The sequence below is a fragment of the Lissotriton vulgaris genome, chromosome 6, assembly GCF_964263255.1.
Source record: "Lissotriton vulgaris chromosome 6, aLisVul1.2, whole genome shotgun sequence".
Lineage (NCBI taxonomy): Eukaryota > Metazoa > Chordata > Amphibia > Caudata > Salamandridae > Lissotriton > Lissotriton vulgaris.
This window is the reverse complement of record NC_141694.1, coordinates 1,476,959,198-1,476,980,295: the sequence shown is the minus strand read 5'-3', so window position 1 is coordinate 1,476,980,295 and position 21,098 is coordinate 1,476,959,198.

The following is a 21,098-nucleotide window of genomic DNA, read 5'->3' as shown; positions in this document are numbered from 1 at the left end:
AAGCTGGTTGTGACCCATTCGCAAACTGGAGGGGGTCCTCAGGGGACCCCTTCCCTTTTGCAAATGTGGGTGTAAACATTTTTTAAGAGCAGGCAGTGGTCCCATGGACCACTGCCTACTCTTAAAAAATGAAAAGGTAGTTTTTCATTTTTATTTTTGAAGTGCATCCCGTTTTCCTTTAAATAAATGAGTTGCATTACAAAAAATATATTGCTTTATTTAAAAAGCATTCACAGACATGGAGGTCTGCTGACCCCTGAAGTCCACCATTTCTGTGATTGTAGTCATTCACAATGGGGCGCAAATTGCGACCTGGTTCATGTATATTGATGAAGCAGGTCCATTTGCGACCCACTGCAATTCGCTAACAGTGTCAAACACTCTGTTGTACATTGCAGTTTATGTTTTCCTAATAGCGAATCTCTCAAATTTGCTATTAGGTTATCGTAAACACTCAATTTAATACATTTTGGTTTCTTGTGATAAGTATAGCTATAACTGCAGAATTTCTATAGTTTTATGTGTGAAAAATCTGAGCAGTTTTGTCAGTGAATTTTCTGAGTTTTTTTTTATTCAATTGTCTAGCTATAACATCCCTGTAACCTTTGTTTTTTCAGTGAATTTCACATTTTTTAAATGCTATGTTATAACTATAACATCCCTGCAACCTTTGGGTTGTTAGTGAATTCAATACAAACATATGTAATTGAAAGTTTTATAAATGTATCACAGCCTGTGTGTGAGAGGCTGTGTGAGTGGCTCTATGGGTGTGTGAGTGACTGTGTATGTGTATACATGTCTGTGAGATTGGCTGTTTGAATGTGTGAGGGCTGTGTGGGTGTGTGAGTGCTTTAGTGGGTCTATGAGTGGGCGTGTAATGTGTGTGTTTGTGGGTGTGTGAGTGACTGGCTGTGTGGGTCTGTGAGTGAGTGTGTGCGGGATTTTGTGGATATGTTAGTGGCTGTATGGGTGTGTGAGTGGTTGCATGAGAGGTTCTGCAGGTGTGTAAGTGTGTGTGTGGTGTGTGTGTGAGGATGTGCCGTGAATCACACAGAGGGTCACACTGACCACTGCGATTGATCACAGTTTTGTGACAATTTATTGCCCATGAGGGGTCCCTTACAGATCCCTCCATCAGTCCCATGGGGCGAGGGTACCTCTACCGTGACCCCCTTCTCTCACTTTTAAATTGTATTTACCCCCTTGGAACCTAGTCCCAATATACAAAATGGTGGCCGCAACTTTCCTCTCAGGTTGTGGCCAGTAAATCAAGGCATTGCTGTTAGACCATGTATCTGTGGATCTAGATATACATACATCTTTTTACTTTAAGAACTCCAAAACTACTGAACAGATTTACACCAAATTACAAAAAGCATGCTTTCCAGACCAAGTTCTAGCTTTCTGCCAAATTTGGTTTAATTCTGTTGTCACGGTTCGGACTGTAGTGGTGTGTAAAATCCCTTGGCGAAATTGCATGGGAAAAGCACGTTGTGGAATCACCACCCTTTTTCTCAGCCCCCACTTGACGGATCACCCCAAAACTTTCCAAACAGTAGCTGAAGTGATTGGCAAACTAGTTTTGAAATTTTCGTGAAGATTTGTCAAAATGGCCCCAAAGTTATTAGCAAAACAAAAAACGCTCTTACTATGGAAACTAGATCCTTACTATAACTAGGTAGTTATAGTTAGGACCTAGTTTCAATAAGAAGAGCATTTTTGTTTTGCCAATAACTTTGGCGTTGTTTGGCAAAGCCTCACAAAATGTTAAAAATGAATACAACGCTTACTCCAGCTGCTGTCTTGAAAGTTTTGTGGTGATCCATCAACCGGGTCAAGAAAGGAGGGGTCCCAAAACACATTTTCCACATGTTAATTCCCATAGAGATTTTGAAGGTGACTACAGCCCGAATTGCTGATCAGAATGACACCAAATTTGGCAGAAAGGTAGCTGTTGGACAAGAAAGCGACCTTTTTATAAATTGGCATGAATATGTTCAGTAGTTTTTTGTAGGGGGCGTGGCTGGGTACCGATAGAGTAGGGAGCTTTGGTCCATGCTCCTGCCGGCGATCCCCCATCTGATGCCATCCTGATGATATTAAGGGGCCCTGAAGCGGACAAATAATACTCCCAACTGCAGTGAGCAGAGATTCCGCTCCCCACATGGGGAGATGACAGAGCTGGTCCCCACCTAGCGGAAAGGTGGGTGTAGCGGCTGAGACCTCCGGGGCAGCGAGAGTGTGAAGACACACCGGCTCACCCACAGAGCCCAAAGGCCAGAGAGAGCCTAGGTGAGAGCAGGGCCCAGAGGCATGAGCAGAGAGCCTGGACACTGGAGAGGCCACTGAGTGGGCAAATAACATACCCAACAACAAATAACAGCATAATTCAAGTAGTGGGTGACAAGTAGGAGCAACAAAGGCAGGCAGCAGAGCCAAAATCGGACAGTGACGGACGCAATGCAGAGAAAGGAACAGCAGACAAAGAGAGTACGACAAGCTCCTGAATTCCGCACAGAATCATTACCCAGAGCAAATTGGAGCAACATGGAGAAAGCAGAGGGGGCGTAGCACGGGGAAGAGAAGTTGGGGCAGCCCATAAGCCTATCGGCTGAATAGGAACCTCTGCGGCCGCAGAGACTGCCTGGGGGACCCCCCAGGGCAACAATCAATGAGGTACCCAGGACACAGGCCAAGCCATGGCTCGGACCTCTGAGCACCAGAAGCAGGCCAAGAAGAGACAGGAAGCCCTACCAGACAGGCCGAGCCATGAGGTGGTAGCCACTATGGGGAAGGTATCTTAAAGATGGGACCCGGAGCAGCAGGAACAGGTGGGGGACAACCCTGGGGGCTCAGGCCCGAAGGCAACGGGTAACACCTCTGAGAGAGATGCCCCGGAGTACCCCTCTCTCTACGGCATACTCTAGGCTATCGAGACCTCAAGAATGGCGGTGGAAACAAAAATTGACACCCTCAAAGAGGACTTGGTCCTGCTGAGGGCAGATCATAGGAAGCTGGCGGATGAGTTACAGCAACCGAGGAGGAAATCAGGGATTTAAAACCCCAGGCGACCACAATTACACATAGACTCACTGACATGGAGAAGTGAGTACATGTGCTGGAACTCAGGGCGGAAGACGCCAAAAACAGAGCACAGCACAACAACCTGCGCACAGTGACCCTGTGGGAGAAGATTGAGGGAGGCAATATGGTAGCCTACTTAGAAAACTGGATCCGCAACAATGTAGCGGAGGAAGGGCTGGCTCCATACTTTGCTCTAGAGAGAGAGCAGTTCCTGCAAGAGCACCCCCACCTGGACGGCTGGTAGTGGCACGCCTGCTATTTTATAAAGACAGAGTTCATGTGCTGGGACAGGCTCAACAGGTGTCAGAATATTCCCTGACTTCTCCCGGGAGGTTAAAAAACAGAGCATCATATGTTACCGTCAAAGGGAAACTGCGACAGCTAGGCATACAGTATTCCATGGTGTTGCCTGCCAAATTAAGAATGGTATCTACTGATGGGACAAAGTTCTTCAGTAAACCACAGGAAGTGTGGGAATGGATTGACCAGCATGCTCCACAGGAACGGAACAATGCAAGGCAAGAGAGGCAAGAACAGGGCACGGCCCGCCACAGAGGGAGATGAGGAGAACCTGCAAGCTTACCTACAGCAGCAGAGACGCACCGAAAAAGAGACAGAGCAGTAGCGGCAATAGCAGCGCACTTGGGAGACAGGACACCACAGCACTGTCCAGGAATGACCCAAGAGACTCAGACTCGGAACAAAGCTCCAGCACGGTGGGAGAAGCCAGCCAAGAACTCCCAGTGGTGACCCCCAGATCGGCAGATTAAATTATTGGAACATTGCGGGACATGCAAGTGTAGCAGGGAATATTCTAGAGTTTTAAGATCTAGCTCTAAATGCCTCCTGGTCCAACCAAGGGCCAGAACTACGAGAAATGGCTGTTGGGCCTTCTCCTATATAGCCCCCCTACTCTGGAACAAACTGCCCCCTCATCTTTCATCCATTTCTAACCACATGGCCTTTTGGAAGGGTCTGAAAAGATGGCTCTTCCCTAACTAACCAGTGTCACCTTCCTTAATTCAGGGTCGTTGTCTCTTTCTGCTAAGCGCCTTGAGACCTCTTTGGTGATTTGTGCGCTATATAAGAACCTATGACTTATGACTTATGACTTATTAAACGTGGGGGGCCTCAAAGAGCTAAATACATGCTAAAAGGGACTGAGAGGGCCCAGGACAAAGACTTGATATTCAAATGATATATGTTCTGTGTGGGGGACCCTGGGGGAGGCGGAAGGGCATTGCTCTTCTCCAAACTAAGCTCCTGACCTGTCACTACCCAAACTCTGGACAATATCAATAGCGCATGTGAGTGCACAGTTTGGATGGGGGAGAGATTCTCACTTGTCCTGGGGAGGGGGAGTTGGGGCATTTCTAAAGTTTTAAGTTGGGGACACCACAGGAAGCCTGGGATGGGGTCGATGATAGTAACCGGTAGTCACACCCATCTATCTAAATCTTTGCAGAAACCTGGTAATGAGACAGGTAGAAGGAAGGGGAAATAAGTAACAATGAATAAAAAAATTACATATAACCTAATATCCTGGAATGTCTGGGCATGCACTCCATGCATAAGCGACATAAAATGTTTTCACACCTGAGTAGACGCGGGGTTCATAATGCCATGTTGCAGGATACTCACACCCTGGCCTCAAAGGGCATCGCACTACACCGAAGATGGAGAGGCCAAGCATACTACACTTCTTTCTCAGCATTTGCGAGGTGGGGGCTGATCTAGATAAGGGCGGGGGTTCCTTTCCAACACATGGGCACAAGGTTGACCCAGAGAGAATTATTTGTTATAAGAACAAGTCTGAAGCAGAGGTATTAAAAAACATCGAGGGGAAGATAAGTGGCTTGGAGAGAGAAAGGGATGAAGTTAGGAACGGAGACCAAGAGCAACTCATTCGGATCTCGGGCAAGCTTGAAGAGGCAAGAGCAGAATATAGAGGGAAATTGGAGGCTAAGTGCAAGGCACAGTGGGCTGCGAGAAGGATGCAGAACTTTGAGTATGGGGAGAAGGCGGGTGCTCTACTGGCCTGGAAAGCCAGGTCTGACCGAGTCAGAAATGATATTAAGGAACTTAACATCAACGATAGCGGGGTAGCCTCTAATAAGATCGGCGACATGCAGACCTTCCTCCTTTCCATGTTCTCAGAGCTGTATAGAGAAGATCTGGCCCCCCAGTTGAGTTCAATACAGACATTCCTTAGAAGTAAACAACTACCAGTACTCTCAGAAGAAAGTAAAAACATCTTAGATGCCCCTTTTACGTTGGAGGAGATAGCTATTCAGATCACGAAATCAAAGAACAAAAAAGCTGCGGGTTCAGATGCACTCCCGAACGAGATATATGAACATCTTAAGAATGAGCTGTTAGAACCAGCGGGGGACACTTTTAATTCAATCTATAGTTTAACAGGGAAGGTCCCTAATACATGGAAGGAGGCCATAATAGTCCTCATTTTAAAACCTGGTAAGGACCCAAAAAAAGCTGACTCCTACCGTCCAATCTCCCTGCTCAATGCAGATTATAAGATCTTTATGGGTATTTTAGCAGGGAGATTGGCTAAATTAACACCAAAGTTAATACACCCGGACCAGAAAGGGTTCGTTGTAGGGAGATACATCCAGGAACAAGCGCAGCTCCTGGTCGGCAACATAGACCTGGCCATTCAGAGGACAGAGCCCTTGGCCGTGTTCGCTGTCGACGCGGCCAAGGCTTTCGATAGAGTCTGCTGGGCATATTTATGGGAGGTTTTGAGAGCTATGGGGTTTGGTCCAGTTTTTATACAAGCTCTGCAAAATTGCTACCAAGGTGCCACTGCTCGAATACTTCTAAATGGGGCCCTGACGGAGATTATTAATATTCAGAGGGGAACTAGGCAGGGGTGCCCGATATCGCCCCTCCTGTTCAATCTGTATGTGGAACCATTAGCCCAGATGCTTAGATTGGACGACTCAATAGTTCCATTTAGATCAGATCAATACAGCTCAAAAATAGCCCTATACGCCGACGATCTGATATTGTATACAGGGGACCCTGAGACAGCTATCCCGAGGGCGTAAGAGAGTATGTGTGAGTTCGGATTGCTCTCAGGATTTCTTGTCAACAAAACAAAGACAGGAGTGATGTGCTGGAATGTGGAGTGGTCAGGGAAAGTGAGTGTTGAGATGAGATACTTGGGGATTTATATCGTAAAATATCTCGAAAAGATACCTGAGCTAAATCTTAAGAGGGTGGTGAGAGAAATGGATAGTCTTTTTAACAGATGGAGTAATCTTCCCCTGACTATATATGGGAAAACCAACCCGGTAAAGATGACAATATTACCCAAGTTGTCTTATCTTTTTTCTTCAATTCCATTAACATTTGCGAGTAACAGCTTAATGAAAATACAGAGCAAAATCGGGAGTTTTTATTTGGGGCAATAAAGGGGTCCGTTTGGCATGGAAAAAACTAAGGCGCAGACTAAAAAAAGGCGGGTTAGCCCTTCCGGATGTCAGGCTGTATGCGGCAGCTTTCCACTTTAAAAGCATCCGAATGCTGCTGGTGAAACCGGGGGATTCAGCCTGGGGGAGGCTATTGGGCGAAATGGTGCGGGTGGACGGAGGCGGAGAAGGTGCAGCGTTTTTGTACAAGTTTGGGTCACTGAGGTTTTTCAAGAGGGTGCGGTTGAAGGTTTTGAGGGCAGCCCTGGAGCTATGGTATAGGCTCAGGCGCAGCTGGGGCATTGGGTACTATTCTGAGAATGCCCCAGTATGGGATGCACCAGGTACACCGGACTGTCTGAAGGACAGTTTGGCGTTGCCGATAAGAAGGGCAGGTATTACAAACAGGTCTGAACTGCTGGATTCCGGGGGGATTCATCCATGGGAGTACCTAAAGGTAAAGATCGGGCCAGGACTCAAGATTTAAATACATGCAGTTAACATCATGGTATGAAGCAGAAAAGGGGGAGACCGGCGGGAACAGAGATATTGAAGACCTGTTGAGCGCTAACTGTCCACTCAATAAAGAAATATCTATATGGTATAACAGCTTGCTGGATGTTGAAGACCAAGCGGTACCCCCCTTCTCTGCAGTTTGGGTAGATACCCCACTTGGGCCGCAAACAGACTCCCTATATGAACCATCTCTAAAGATCATGTACAGATTCGTCAAGCCTGCTTGTTTAAAAAAAATACATTTCTTCATTATTAATAGACTTTATTATACCCCCGCAAAAATTGCAAAGTTCGCCCCACACCCCGCCCCTAAATGCCCTAGGAGTGCGACACCTATTGCAGATGACATACACATTTTCTATGAATGTCCAGAACTTGTAATATTTTGGGCTGAGGTGGGAGATATCATACGAGACATTTTCAAAATCATTATAGAAATCAACATGTCTTTGGTGTTTTTCGGAGATGATGGACGCCTTAGCCAGACCCTCTCTCAGAAAGATAGGGGTTTATTATTGTATTTGATATTGCTGGCTAGAAGGGAGGTGTGCAAGAGGTGGAAGGACCCACTACCCCCCCAAAGGGAAGACTGGCTCAAAGCTGTATTCACCATGTCACGGTTAGAGTATGATGGAGTGAAGGACAAGGCAACGAATATATGGCACCCTCTCGTGGGCTGGGGTAAGACTCTAAGATTACTATAAACATCCTTGGTCTTATGATTACACCAGGGCCTCTTACAAAAAGAAGAGGCAGGTCGGATGACCCAAGCGAGTGCGGTAAGCCGTGGGGGCATCAGATTGAGAAGGCGGCTTCATAAGAGGCTTGAAATGTGAGATGAGGACCAAAAAAAAAAAAAAAAAGTTGACCCAGAGGGCGATACCTGATAGTCACAGGTAGACTGGATGGTCAGGATGTGACACTAATCAACATATACGGGCTCAACACTGACCAGGCCGCCTTCCTGGAGAGTATCCTAGCACCCTACATGACTGGCTGTCATCCTGGGGGGAGACTTTAACTGCGTAACGGACACTGACTTAGACCATTTCCACTCACCACTCCGGGATTCCCCGGTGCATAGGACAGCTACGGCCTTTAGAGAGTGCCAGACCCACTGGGGATTCGTGGACACTTGGAGGTGCACACACCCACTAAATAAAGACTACTCGCATCTCTCACATGCCCATGAACTGCACGTACACTTGGACACCTTCCTATTCTCACCTGACATGCACGCTTTGATACAGGGAGTGGAGAACCTGACATGTACAATATCGGACCATAATCCAATTCTGACGAGACTACAGTGGGGGGTACAGTACCAACCCATCCCTACTTGGTGCCTCAAACTGGAGGCACTGGAGGACCAGATATTCCTCTTGGAGCTCAAGGGACATATCACATCCTACTTTACTGACAACGCCCACTCCACCAATTCCAGGCTGATGGAATGGCAAGGCTTTAAGGCTGTGATCAGGGTATGGTGAGCATTACTTACAGACGTGGAAAGGGCGGACTGAGCTTTAAGAGAGATAGAGATAAGAAGCCCCGAACCCCCGGAGCTCCGACAGGAACTCCTGGATGCGAAAGAGGAAGTGGCAGCCCAGGAAGAACGTTTGCGATGTTTCGACTATAAAACATCCATGGACTGGACCCACACAGAAAGGGATAAGGCAGGCAGGTTATTGGTGTTGCTGGCCAACCCAACCGGTAGAAGGAATAATATTATAGCGATAGCTGACCAAGCAGGACACCCCCAATAGGCAGACGGAAATAAACAATAAATTCCTTGACTATTACAAACATCTGTAGAAGTGCTCTGAGTCCCAAGGAGAAGGAGAGATACACGATTTTCTGGCTGAGCTTCTCCTCCATATACTGTCAGAGGAGGAGGAAGACCAACTGGCAACTGACATCACGGAACAGGGAATTACAATAGCTATTAAAGAATTAGCCAGAGGCAAGACCCTAGGAATGTATGGACTCCCTATGGAGTTCTATGCTACCTTTGTTGAGGGGCTGGCTCTCAAGCTAGTAGAGTTATATGCAGCGGCAGGGAGGAGGGAATCCTGCCGAAGACTACTCGAGAAGCAGTGGTAATTCCACTGCTTAAACATGATAAACCCCCTCTTGAATGCACGGTCTACAGGCCATTGTCGATGCTTAACCTCGACTTCAAAATGTTAAGCAAACTACTGGTGGCGAGACTTCCACATATGACCACCCTGGTCTATCAGGACCAGGCGGGGTTCATATTGGGTAGAAATACGACTCTAAATATAAGACGGCACCTGTCCATTTTGGAGCTGGGCAGAAACAAGGAATTGGATGGAGCGATCTTCACCATAGATATAGAGAAGTCCTTCGACAGCCTGGAGTGGGACTTTCTCCATGCAGTCTTAGCGAAGATGGGACTAGGTCCGGGATTTATACACAGGGTGAAACTGCTGTACTCCAGCCCATTGGCCAGAGTGTGCACGGGCTGCACAATCTCGGAACAGTATCAGGTGGAGAGGGGCACGCATCAGGGGTGCCCCCTCTCCCCCTTGTTATTTTCCCTGGCTGTAGAACTACTGGCCTGTGTGGCACGGACAGGCGGCAGACACAGAGGCTTACGGCTGGGAGGGCAAGTACACCGACCGACCTCCTTTTATTCCTGTGGAGGAACTGCAGGGGCTAGAAACATGATGGAGGAGTTCGGGTCCTTCTCAGGGCTAAGAGTTAATTGGCAGAAGTCTCGACTCTTTCCGATAGTAGTGGACCGGCAGCTATATGAGGGACTGGGAGACTTGCAGTGGGAGCCCCGATGCTATAAATACCTGGGTGTGAAGGTCTTCCACTCGCTCCCGGAGATACAGGAAGGAAACATAGGAGGAGCATTGAGGTCATTAAAGGACAACATGGCCTGCTGGGGGAAACTCCCTATTTCGGGAGCGGGAAGGATCTCCTAGCTAAAAATGGTGTCTCTCCCCAGACTATTGTACTTTTTTACCACGTTGCCTGTGGGGATACCCAAAGCATGGTTCTGAGAGCTAGACTCATGCCTTTCGGCCTTCATATGGGGGACTGGAAAACAGAGGGGGGTCCTGACAACACTAAAACGGTCCCGGAGTTTGAGGCATACTACTTGGCAGGGCAGAGACTCACGCAAAGGATAGCAGGGAGAATGACACAAGGTTGGAGGGTGTGCCCTTTCACTCCCGAGAGAGATGTACTAATCTGTACCCTATTGAAAACCACAAAGTCACAGCACATACACACAAATGAACACAAGGTGATACAGTGGTGCTGGAATATATGCCTCTAGAGGACACAGACTAGACACCCATATTCACCGGAATTACTGCTGATAATGCTTAGGGCAAAACCACAGGGGAGACAATGGAAGGGTCTGGAAGAATGGGAGCAGGCAGGGGACATGAAAGTGGGGGACCTTTACAGGGATGGGGAATTGATTCCTTTTGAAGAATTTAGCACCGACTGGTACATCCCACAGGGCCAGTTTCTGTTCCACAGGGCGTTTTCAGGAGCCATGCGACAGCACTGGCGAATGGGCACTCTTTAGCCAGCATGATATGCCATGTGTGAGTACATAAAAATAGCTGGAGGCACCATAAAGGCAGTCACCTGCCTGTATAGGGTGATAGGTAGGGACTCTTTTAGGCCACTGGACACGCTGAGGAACAATTGGACAGAAGACCTAAGATGTCCCCTTTAGGATAAAGACTGCAGAGGACACCTAGGGTCTCCAGAAACGCTCGATTTGGCCTGATTCGTTAATTTATACTGCACCTGGCATGCATCACTCCGAATCAAATTAACCGCTTCTTCCAGAGAGGCAATGCAGAGTGCCCGAGATGTAGGGAGGTGGGAGAGAGCTTCATTCATATGATGTGTACTTGCCAGGCACTGACTCACTACTGGCAGGCGTTGATGACCAAAACGGCCCGAAAACCATGCCGAGGAGTGCCATGCACACCAGCACATTGCCTGCTCGGCTTTCTCCCTCATATAGCTAAGACAAAGTTACTGACAAATTTCAGTACTTGGCCTTCATTTTAGCCAAGAGTGAAATCACTAGCAGGTGGAAGGCACAGAACAGCCCTAGTATAATTAGATGGAAGTAAGAACTAGAGAAATGGGCGGGCTGCGAGGGCAGAATCTTGCTAAGGAACTCAAGACGGGGCCTGGGTAAACTCCAGAGAGCTAGGGTATCGGAGGCACTGGTGGAAGAGACAAGACATTTTGACCAGGGATCTGGATCCACCACCTCAACAATGCCCTCACAACAGGGGAGCCCCATGAGAAATAACCATGAAGGAGCATTAGTACAAGAAACCGGGGAAGCAAATCCTTAGGATACCAGGAAACATAGATTGGTACAAGACCAGGGAGTAATCTCCGAAAAATGCGTAACTACACAATAAACAACACAAGGCGTGACAGCTTAGCTAAAGTAAAATAATTAGACGACTTGCAGTGAGGGCAGGGGAGGGGGAAGTTGGGGGAAATAAGACTGAATGTATGAGCCTTCTGAATGGGTTAGGCTGAAACATGTAACAAGTTTTACGTAATATGTAAGAAATATTGGGACTAACATGTTTCATGACAATGTACAATACAAGAGATGTAAATGAAGACAGCAGACGCAAATTAAAGAAAATAAAATATGTTTTAAAAAAATATGTTCAGTAGTTTTTTTTAATATTAAGGAAAATCCAAATTTGTATAGATACGGACGGAAGGGTCCACGACCCATCACAATCTCGAACTGAGATCTGATTGGCTGCCAACACTTAAAACCAGGAAGTATTGGCAGCCATCTTGGGACTTGGCTTGAGCAAAGTTCTTGAAAAAACGTTTAACAAAAATGAAAAGGGGGCTGTTGGAATACCCTGACCCCCACTAGGCCTCTTGGGGCCGCGGTCCCAAAGAACCCCACCAAGGCAATATAACATGTTTTTTAAAAACGTTTTGGCTGTAGCCATGCTGGATTATCCGCTCAAACTGAAATATAAAAAAAAAAACAATTGCAGGCTCCCGCTCTTCTTTAGTAATCATCCCACGGTTGGGCCAGGTCTCAGGGGCATTTTGAAAATAGAGGAGGGACGCATAAGCACCCCCTCCTGGGGATTATTAATGCCCCGGGGACCACCACATCTTGGGCTTATTCATTGTTAAATGGGTAGCCTTTCAGACCCCCGGGTAACACCACCTCCCCGGGCCACATTCCAAAAATAAATCAGGGGTCTTGTGGGACCCCCAGTCCCTTGGGGACCATCACCTTCCTGGGTCTTATGCATTGTTATGAGGGGGCCTCTTTTACCCCCCCAGGACCCGGGGACCACCACCTCCCTGGGTCCATAATCAATTTGTAATGGTGGCCCTCAGGAACCCCCCTGGGATCACCACCTCCCAGGAAAACTTATTTTTTTTATAAGGGATGGGGGATGTGCAGCGCCCCTCCCAGGCTGTTCTCGGTTGCAGGAACCTCCCCAGGGCAGGACCAAAAATAAGAAAGGAGGAGGGCCACACAGACCCCCTCCTGGAGCCATAGAATGCCATAGATGGCCCTGGGGACCACCACCCCACAGGGCTGGCTCCCACTATGTCCCAGGGTGCCCGACCCCTGGACATTGCTATTTGATGTGGTTTGGGGTGAGCGGAAGTAACAGCAAGTTCTCTGCTTCCAGCAAGCGAGAGCTCAGAAATTCTCTTGCTTGCTGGAAGTGGAGCAGAATTGCTTTCAGACACAGAAAGCTGCATGTTTAGCAGCTCCCTATGTCGGAAAGCAGTGACGGCTCCCGCAGCAGCCGGGGAGCCGGCAGGGACCATGTGGACATTCAGACTCCCCCTGCGGTCCCAGTGGAGATTGGGCGTCCTGGGGGCACCCAGCAGATATGTCTGGGCCCTAGGGGATGGGGTCCCCAGGGCTGAAAATACTCTGGGTAGGGGGCAGCAAAGCTCCCTCCCCTATTAAAAATAGACAAGGCCTCAAGGATGCAGTCGCCGGGGCGGAAATCAGCCCAGGGAGGGGAGCACTGCAGGCCCCCTTTCTCTAATGAAATAAAAAATGCAAAAAAAACTTGCTCATCCCTAAAGCCACTCACACACCCACTCACTCACTCATACAGCCACTCTCACAGCTACTCACCCACCCGTACAGCTACTACACACCCACTTATTCGCCTATACTGTGTCTCACACCCCTACCAACTCACCCATACAGCCTCTCAACACAGCCACTCACTCACCTATACAACCAATCACACACTCACTCACACACCCACACAACTACTTACATACCCATTTATACATCCATACAAGCACTCACACATCCACTCACTCACCCATACACCCATTCAGACAGACACATACTCTCCAATACAGCCACTCACACACCAACTCACTTAACCAAACTCCCACTCACAGAACCACTTGCTCAGCCACACAGTACATTTACACACTCAGTCACTCACTAATACAGTCATTCAGACACCCACTCCCTTACCTATACAGCCACTCACATAACCACTCATACAGCCACTGATACACCCACTCACTCACAAATACAGCCACTCATACAGCTACTCACTCACCCTCACAGCAATTCAGACACCCACTTATACACCCATACAGCCACTCACACACTCGGTCACACACCCACTCACATACCATACAACATCTTGTATGCCACACAGACACCTTCCCAATGAGTCACATGCCCATTCACAGACCCATACAAGTACTCACACATCCACTTACTCATTCACAGAGCCACTCACACACACACACACACACACTTACTCATACAGCCACTCACAAAGCCACTCACTCACCCAAACAGCTACTACATATCCCCTTATCCACCTATACTGCATCTCACAAACCCATACAGCCTCTCAACACAGCCGCTCACTCACCCATACAACCAATCATACACTCACTCACACACCCACACAACCACTTACATACCCATTCATACATCCATACAAGCACTCACACACCCATACACCCGTTCAGACAGACACATACTCTCCAATACAGCCATTCATACACCAACTCACTTAACCAAACTTCCACTCAAAGAGCCACTCGCTCACTCACACAGCACACTTACACACTCAGTCACTCACTAATACAGCGATTCAGACACCCACTCACTCACCCATACAGTCACTCACACAGCTACTCACTCATACACACAGCAACTCACACATCCACTTATACACCCATACAGCCAAGCACACACTCAGTTCCACTCCAACTCACACACCCATATAGCTACTCAGACACCCACTCACACAAGGATACACACAGCGACTCACATATTAAATGTTACAAGTAGTATCACTCATTAGTAGTACACCTAGTATACTAATTAAACTTTTGTATTAGCTTAGTATATGCTTAACACTCATAAATCCTTTGAAAACACTTCCACACACTGGATGATGTCATCAGTGGTGCCATTAGTGATGTCATTTGAGATGTCCTCAGTGATGTCACTGGCCATGTCATGAGTGACGTAATATGTGAGGTCAAAAGCATTGCATTGCAGGGGCAAAAGCAGTGCATTTCAGGGGCATAAGTAATAGTTAGCTCAGGTAACTATAACTGCTAAATGTCTATGGTTTTGTATGAGTGAAACCTGAGCCTAACCATAACGTCCCTGTAACCTTTGTTTTTTTTTCAGTGAAAATATATATATATGTGTGTGACCGAAACACGTTATGGCGGAATAAACTGCAATAAATAGTTTTTTTTTAGAGATATCCGGAGTCTGCGCCTGGTATTTGGGGAATTATATACTATGGGTGGTGATTTAAAAAAAAAAAATATATATATATATATATATATATATATATATATGGTCAAACAAAGGCCCTCGAGCTCTGAAAGGGCACACTCCGCTCTCCCCATCATCCGATGTGCAAGCCTCGCAGTCATTTGCCTTCCTGTGACTTCACTGTTAAGACATCATGGTTCGACGTGTTTCAAGGCTAAGTACGCCTCTTCCTCATGGACAGGCACAGGGGGAAATGAAAACACCTCTCACTTCATTCAATTATTTGATTGATGAAAAAACGCCCTAAGTGGGCGTGGCATCACATGACAGTCAGCAGCATGCTGGTAAATATAGTCCGTGAGAGGTGGTAAGTATATCCTTAAGTAGGTTCAGTCCCCCTGTTGATATGCCAATTACAATTCCTTAAGTAGGCAGAGTCACTATTTGGCAAGTTCGATCACCTTCGGGAAAGCAGGCTTCACAAAAAAGGAAAGTTCCTTTTTAAAAGCGTTCTTACCCTCAGACACGCAGCATGCTTTCAGTCTGAAGGGAAAATGGTGCTCCTTTCAACGGCCAAGGGTGGCCGTACGATTAACAAGTCAAACAAAGGCCCTCGAGCTCTGAAAGGGCACACTCCTCTCTCCCCATCATCCGATGTGCAAGCCTCGCAGTCATTTGCCTTCCTGTGACTTCACTGTTAAGACATCATGGTCCGACGCGTTTCAAGGCTAAGTACGCCTCTTCCTCATGGACAGGCACAGGGGGAAATGAAAATACCTCTCGCTTCATTCAATTATTTTATTGATGAAAAAACGCCCTAAGTGGGCGTGGCATCACGTGACAGTCAGCAGCATGCTGGTAAATATAGTCTGTGAGAGGTGGTAAGTATATCCTTAAGTAGGTTCAGTCCCCCTGCTGATATGCCAATTACAATTCCTTAAGTAGGCAGAGTCACTATTTGGCAAGTTCGATCACCTTCGGGAAAGCAGGCTTCACAAAAAAGGAAAGTTCCCTTTTAAAAGCGTTCTCACCCTCAGACACGCAGCATGCTTTCAGTCGGAAGGGAAAATGGTGCTCCTTTCTACGGCCTATATTTACCAGCATGCTGCTGACTGTCACGTGATGCCACGCCCACTTAGGGCGTTTTCTCATCAATAAAATAATTGAATGAAGCGAGAGGTGTTTTCATTTTCCCCTGTGCCTGTCCATGAGGAAGAGGCGTACTTAGCCTTGAAACGCGTCGGACCATGATGTCTTAACAGTGAAGTCACAGGAAGGCAAGTGACTGCGAGGCTTGCACATCGGATGATGGGGAGAGCGGAGTGTGCCCTTTCAGAGCTCGAGGGCCTTTGCTTGACATATATATATATATGTATATATATATGTATATATATATAAACGTATAAAATACATACCCTACTTACCTGCAGTGTCCCAAAGAATCATCTGCACACCATAGTATATAATCCTTCCAAAGTTCATAAACATCCAACTGACAGTTTTCGCACTATACAAAATACAAGTCTTTGTAAAATGTATTAGATTATACACTTGTTTTGGGAACCCCTTATTTCTTTGCACCCTCTTGATGAAATGCCGAGAAACTTTCAGGACTCCAAGAATGAAACTGGGTATGTAGATGTGCAAAGTTTTACGGATATTCGTCAAAAGGGTGAGAGCTTTATAAGTGTCAGGCATTGACCGGTTGCACCTTCATTACGGTCCTAAGGGGGTTTCAGCAGAGAACTACAACTCCCCGAAGGCTTCTATTCTGGGAGGGGCCATGGCATATATCAGTAACCGACGCACACCGGGCGGCGTGCGTAATTGTTGTTTGAGGGAGAACGTGAGACTGCAGCTGCACAGGACCCAGATTCTCCCTTTGGATTCCGTCATTCCGAGAGGAGTAAGTTGGCCAAAAGTTCTGTTCCGGGTTGAGGACCCGTTTGTGTCGGAAGTTTTTAGGCCTGCAGCGGCTTAATTCTTCCGCAGACTGAGATCTGCAAGCTCTCGCTGAAAGAGCTGTTTATACCCTTCAGGGGTGGGGTTGCACCTAGAGTCACTGAGCCTAGGGACACTGGAGGGGTTAATCAAGTTTTGAGATGAAAACATTTTTTTATAAATTAATTTGATTATATAAGAACATTTGATTTTATTATAAACAACTGCGCACCTATTCATATAATTAGCTATGGGTCAGTTTTACGAACATTTTGCGCTGGGCTTGCATCACAAAAGTGAGACAGATCTGAGCATAAGCAACGCAGGCACCCTGGCACCAAGGTGCAAACCTGCCTATTTTAAGACCTGGATTATATTTCTGCAGGAGGCACACCTTCCTTCAGAAAACATTCCTTAGAGCAGCCGCGGCCCATTCTTACGGGAGGAGGGGCCGCGCCCCTTTCCTTTTTCGTGACAATAACAGTGTCTTTCAGGTTACACAAAGGTCAGCGTGACACTCTTCTTGTTCAGGTCAGGCACCCAAGCTCTTTACTTGCAATAAATGTGCAGGTGTCAGAGTTCTCCAAATAGCAGTGCTAATTATACATGTCATTCAAATAAAACTGCGGCCAACATCGACCACAATATTACAACACAATACTACAACACGTGTTGGCTACTTATTGGAGGTGCACATATAATAAGGTTGTATGCCATTTGGAGCGGTCATAGTGCTAGGGTTATGCAATAAAGGCTGATTTAGAATGTGGGGTTTGGAGTTACCCTGGTCCCTGAAGAATAAAGGCGTGGTATACTAAGCTCCGTGTGTGGCGTAGTCATTGGCGAGTACCCGGACTGGAGAGGACGCTACACCTCAAACTCATCATCAGTGGTTGGGCTCCCTCACTGCCCACACAAGCTATGCAACATACAGGGGTCACTGGCTTAACAAACCTTGAGGGGCTTCCCTGCAAGGCACGTGGAGGGGCCCCCTCTGGGCTCATTCAGGAGCTCTGCAGCCTGAGTGCTGTGCTTAGGGGGCCCCCCCCGCACCGCGGGGACTGAGGGGGCCTGTGTACGCCCCCTGACAGGGGTTGGTCTGACCAGGGGCGGCTCTAGGCTCATTCCGGCCCTGGGCAGGGAGCGTAGGTAGGGGGCCCCGGAAGAGGGGATCCGGGCGGGGCGGGGCGTGGAAGCCAGTGAAGAGGGGTGGTCGGGGTGTTTGGAAGTGGAAAAGAGGCGGAGGCTGCCAAATCCTTGGCAGGGACCGCCACACAAATATGTATCCATACTCAGAGGATTATTATATTAAGGATATATATTGGCGTGGTGGCCCCTGGGGTTTGGTGGCCCTGTGCAGGTGCACAGCTCGCACATGCCTAAGGCCGCCCCTGGTCTGACAAAAATTGCCAGGGCTGCTTTGGGTTCTTAGTCTGGCACCGACCGTAAGCATCCTTCCTGAGGGTAAAAGTTCGACATGACTTGAATTGTGATCGTTATAGAAAGGCCGAGATAAAAACCGAATACAACAGCAGCAGCCACGCCCTGCTGGTGCCGCAGACGCTTCATGAAAGGGGCGATGGGCTTCCAGGCCCCACCCCCAATTAAACTGTCAACGGCACTTCAGCTATTCTCGCAGCTAACTTCTCGAGGTCAGCCCAAGGCTAATCCTGTAATTGTCTCATAGTCGGGGGTACCTGCTTTCGTTTTCTACAAGGAGAGCCGTGGTCACGTGACATCTAGCATGTTGATCCTGTCACGTCTAAGTGACTTCTATTTTAAGCAGCTCTTGCAGCTGTTCGGTGTGGGGGCAAGCGGCCATGGTGTCATTTGCCCTCTGAAGTGACAGAACAAGGTCACTTCTTAGTGGAGGGGAAACGACAAAAAACTGTCAGCAAAAACAAGATCAAAGATGTGTGTGCCATGAATCCGCAGCTGTTCTCCTGCAGTAAATAAAAAGGCCATTTTGAACAAACACCCTTTGCAAATCCAATCGCTGCTTGCTAACTGCAGTATTTGTAGTGTAGCCCTCACAAATAACGTGTGCGTGTTAACGTAGCACCAGGAACCTAGTATAATACATTGTTTATGTTGGGTATGCAACACCTTTTTCCTGCATGCCAGCCTCTCCCTGAACTGTACAGGTCAGGGCGACCTCAGATTGGAAGCTCCAGTGCATGACTTGATTTGACGTCTGTGTTGCAACACCCACTGCTTGGCACAAGAAAAATAAGTTTCCTGCCAGGGAACAGTCATTTTCTTACTCAGAAAATTCTATAAGTGGAATTTCGACCTGGGTTGAGGTCACAAGTACCATTTTACGTCAATTTGAAAAAAAGATGCCCGCGGTGTTGCTGGTGGGAGTGTTTACGTCAATCTTCAAATTACAACTAATGTTCAGAGCAAAAAATAAAACATGCCACTGAGTGGTGTTATATGTGACCACATTAAGAGAACATGATGCGAAGAAGTTACTTACGTGCTACAGATACATATAAATGTGGTGCAGAAGCACGGCATATAGAGCAACTGCATTAATAAACTCTCGTTTACACATAAATTACTACAGTGCGAATGTAAAAGAAAGCTTAATGTCTCACTTAAAATGCTAATTTTTTTGTTGAGGAAGGGGAACATGACCCACTCAGAGCCTTGCCTTTCATGAATCATGGCCCTTCCCCACAAGCAGCAAAGGTAATCAACTTTATATTATTTTTCGTGCTTGTGTATACGTACTGTTTACATAAAAAGAGTGCCAATATGGTTAGGATTTTCTTCTATAGGAAACCCACTTTTTGTTTGCTTACAGCTTATACGAATTTACATCAAACTTTCCTGTTAAATTAAGTAAATCCCCACAGTGGCAAGTTTTGTGCAAATCTTCAATGTTATTTCACAAGGGAAACTTTGATCTTCACTACAGAAAATAAACAGAAATGACACCAAACTTTACTAAGAGGTCTGCTATGGCTTGGCTTTGTGTAAATCTTTTTTTTTATTTTTTTAGTTTTATATAGCGCGAACTAGCCCCGAGACATTGGGTATCCGAACGCTTTACATGAGCACCAGTTTTGTTACACGAGGACACATTCATATTTATTAGGCACGTGGAGATTAAGTGATTTACCCAGAATCACAGGATGTTGAGTGTCGTTGCCGTGACTCGAACCCGGTTCTAGCCATAAGGCTACATCCTCTCCCCTATGCAAATCTTTGTTTCCTTTCTCCACGACACAGGATTTTGATTCCTCTCTGGGTCATTAAAAGCAATGGAAACACCCCAAAACCACATAAACCCTGCATGGTTTGCTGTGTTGTACACTATTAAATTAATGATAATGAGTTGATGTGGTGTGTTCATGCACCGGTTTCAAGGATATGCTACTTGGCAGTTATGAGTTAGCAGTTCAAGCTGGGCTGTTTTAATGGAGCAGAATCATGACTGATGTGCATATGGCTGGGTCTAATCTGAATGGCATTGTGGGCAAAAAAAAGCGATGGACAGGTAATTACCAGTGATTGAGATTAAGCATTCAACCCATCACTTTTTTTGTGTTTTCAGTTCGGTGCTCTATGTGCGACAGGTCAGCCCAGACATTGGCCCTGTGCACACCTTGCCACGTGTACTAAGCAGCACTTTACTGAAGAGCCCTAAAAAGGGTAAAACCGGTCTTTGGGTGACTGTGTTCTGGTTCAGAGAGGACCTGGATTGGCAATTTAGGCTAGACTTGTCCGATTGAAGCAGGAGCAAGGCTGATTTGCATATGTTTGGGTCTAATCTAAGGTGACATTGTGGACAAAAAACGATGGACTGGGATGCAACAAAGTAACGTAATCACCAGTAGCTGAGGTTAATTCATGCCTCTCACCCATCACATTTCTGTATACCTCAGTGCAACTCCCAAGTGTGACTGGTATGCCAAGACATGGGTCCCGTGCTCAGTTTGCCATTAGAACCAAGCTGGACTCGACTGAAAAGCCCCAGCTGGAGCAAAATCGGTCTTGAGTTGCTTGCATTCTGTTTCTCAGAGGTCCTGATTTGGCAGTTTGGGCTGTACTGTACCTACTGGAACAGGATCAAGACGGATTTGTATATGACTGGGTCTAATTTGAGGTGGTATTTTGGGCAAAAAAAAGTGGCCTAGGATGCGGCCCGAGTAATTGCCAACGGCTGAGGTTGATTTAAGAATCCCACCCATCACTTTTTGTATACTTCAGTACTACACCCTAAGTGCAACGGTATGCCAATGATTTGAGTTTCATGCTCATTTTGCCACTGGAACCAAGCTGCACCCAACTGACGAGCCCCAACTAGGGCAAAACCGGTCTTGGGT